The 2905-nt window shown below is 40.7% G+C and overlaps 1 long non-coding RNA gene and 1 pseudogene across 1 annotated transcript; one reads left to right on the forward strand and one right to left on the reverse strand.

Annotated features, from left to right (window-relative positions):
- Positions 1 to 540: 540 nt before the first annotated feature.
- Positions 541 to 1622, forward strand: LOC127101728 (65-kDa microtubule-associated protein 1-like; annotated as a pseudogene).
- A 249-nt stretch (positions 1623 to 1871) lies between these two features.
- Positions 1872 to 2396, reverse strand: LOC127101044 (uncharacterized). The gene is made up of 3 exons (XR_007794560.1): positions 2253 to 2396; positions 2072 to 2157; positions 1872 to 1964 (listed from the first exon to the last, which is right to left on the reverse strand). It is a non-coding gene; the product is annotated as an uncharacterized LOC127101044 (long non-coding RNA).
- Positions 2397 to 2905: the final 509 nt, after the last annotated feature.

Genomic DNA, 2905 nt, shown 5'->3' on the forward strand with positions numbered 1-2905 from the left:
ATATAAACCCTACCATCACCATGTCCAACGACTTTTTGTTCGCCGGCTTTCGTTTTGACAGAAAGAAATTCGGCGCAGATACTGCCAGGTTTCAGAAAAAATGCCGATACTAGTTTGGCGAAGATTCAGAGTGTGACAAAAGATGAAGAAATCAAGAAAACAAGTAGAACCTGCAACAAACAACAAAGTTAGCAGCAGACACAATGTTCACAAGCTGACTTCAATTTGGAACCAATAGCATGGAAGCTCATTAAATTAACCTTCAGTTCCAATCTTGACAGTATGTTAGCAGTGGCTTATTATCCCTTTTCTGCAACTCAAACCGACAATGCATTGGATGCTACTGAATGCCTTGCTCGTGAAACCGAACTTCCAACCATCCAACGAATTTCACCAAAGTTACAACCTGTGACCTGCAAGACAAACAATTATTCAAAAAAAGAACCAACCATCATTAGCTTAACTCCACATGCCAAACAAATTAACCAACCCAAACCTGCAAAAACACATGTAACCACTTCACAGTTTAATTTATAACCATGGGAACAAAAGGAAGAAAGAATAAAGGATTTCTCAGATGTACAATCACAGATCCAAAGAATATGTGGAGAGATAACCGGGAGCCTGAACCATAATGATGTACCTGCAGTTGATGAGTCTGACCTGTCCTTGAAGAAGTTTGAGGAATATCAATCTGAGCTTCATGAACTGCAAAAGGAAAAGAGTGACAGATTGCAAAAGGTTTTTGAATTGGTGAGTACTGTGCATGATCTTTGTGCTGTCCTTGGTATGGACTTCTTCAGTACTGTAACTGAGGTTCATCCTAGCCTGAATGATTCGACTGGCGTTCAATCCAAAGTATAAGCAATGACACTCTAGCTAGGCTCGCTAACACAGTCTTAACGCTGAAAGAAGATAAAAAGCAGAGGCTGCACAAGCTCCAAGAATTAGCTTCTCAGTTAATTGATCTTTGGAATCTAATGGATACTCCTCAAGAGGAAAGGAAACTGTTTGACCATGTTACCTGTAATATCTCAGCTTCTGTTGATGAAGTTACTATTCCTGGTTCCCTTGCCCTGGATCTGATTGAGCAGGCTGAAGTGGAAGTTGAGAGACTCGACCAGCTTAAAGCAAGCAGGATGAAGGAAATTGCTTTCAAGAAACAATCAGAACTCGAAGAGATATTTGCCCATGCTCATATAGAAATAGACTCAGATGTTGCAAGAGAGAAGATCTTGGCATTGATTGATTCTGGAGACATTGAACCAACTGAATTACTGGCTGACATGGACAATCAAATAGCAAAAGCGAAAGAAGAAGCTTTAAGCCAAAAAGATATATTGGACAAGGTTGAGAAATGGATGTCAGCATGTGAAGAAGAGAGCTGGCTTGAGGACTATAATCGGGACGAGAACAGGTATAATGCGAGCAGAGGTGCACACTTAAACCTCAAACGAGCAGAGAAAGCTCGGATATTGGTAAATAAAATTCCTGCTTTGGTTGAGACATTGGTTGCTAAAACACGTGCATGGGAAGAGACTCGTGATATTTCATTCATATGTGATGGTGTTCCTCTTCTAGCCGTGTTAGATGAATTTACCATTCATAACATCAACTCATAAGCCTAACCTGCAATGTGTCAAGCAATGCCAAAACCATGTCAAAACCAACACCCTATTCAACAATCCACAACAATCTAGTATGGTTCATACAGTTGAAAACTTACAATCATCAGCCAACAAACAACCATGCTTACAACCTGCAACCGTAACACACTTCAAAAGCATCAAAGTAGTCCTGCAGTAATACAACAACACACCAAAATCAAGTCCAATTGACTGATCAGAAATTAACAGCAATACAAGATCATTGCTCCTGCCTCTAATTTAGTTGGCTCAAGAAATAACAGATTTTGGAATGGGACAAGGTGAAAACCAAATCTCTTCATGTCTTCGTCGTTTTTACTGCAGTAAAAAAAAACACAAAAGCAATTGCAAGTCAGTTGAAAATTCAAGAGTTCCCAATTTGGCATCCAGACAAAAAACGAAGAGAAGGCATGAGTGCAGTTTACCGGTTCTGATTTAGCATCAAGTAAGGCCAATCCTGACTGAGCACATCAAAAGGGATTTGGCAGAGACCTCTTTTGATCTCAAAACCCTAAAATGCGTGGAAGATAAATAGAGGGAAAGAGGAATCAGAGAGGATCGGCCGAAAAACCCTAAAAGAAAATTGAAGCGAAACAGAGTAAAAACCTTAGAAACTGCATTTTCGTAGAGAATACCAGGGCTTCATTTTGACGCCGCTCTGAAGAATCCTAGTGATACCCAAGCAGACGATCCAGAGTGCGCCGGAGATGAGTCGACGGACGAAGGAGCATTTGCGAGAAGGATCCAAGCGTGACATTTCCAATCACCGTTGATCTCGTTGTGACAAGTAAGTCCTTTCTCGTACGACCTCTGTCGGCATCATTCTTTTTGCGTGTGCTTTTGGGGTTTACTGTTTTTCATTCTCAAGCTAGAAAGTTTTTATTGTTCCCTGAGAATAGGTTCTTTGAGGGAAAGAGACAGATATGATTTGTTCGTTTATTTCTCCTTCAGATATTTCACTTTAACCAGTTTTAATGCATTTTAAACTCAATTGTAAAGGTTACCGTGCCACTTCAAAGTGTTTGTTGGCCTTCCTCTGCAGCAGCTTTTCATTAAATGCTATCAGCTAGCATTAATAATTGGCCGACCCTCGTCATCTGTGCCCGACAGCCATGCGGCTAGGGTTTACATGTTGGTCTCTTCTGGTTTGTTTCCATGATTGGGCCAGTCTTGGAAGTGGGTGTTCGTTGACCCGATCCCGAACGGCCCATGATGAAGCCTTTTTGTTTTTTTTTCTCATTGTTTGATTTTCATTTCCT

The sequence above is a fragment of the Lathyrus oleraceus genome, chromosome 7 (assembly GCF_024323335.1).
Source record: "Lathyrus oleraceus cultivar Zhongwan6 chromosome 7, CAAS_Psat_ZW6_1.0, whole genome shotgun sequence".
NCBI classification, from domain to species: domain Eukaryota; kingdom Viridiplantae; phylum Streptophyta; class Magnoliopsida; order Fabales; family Fabaceae; genus Lathyrus; species Lathyrus oleraceus.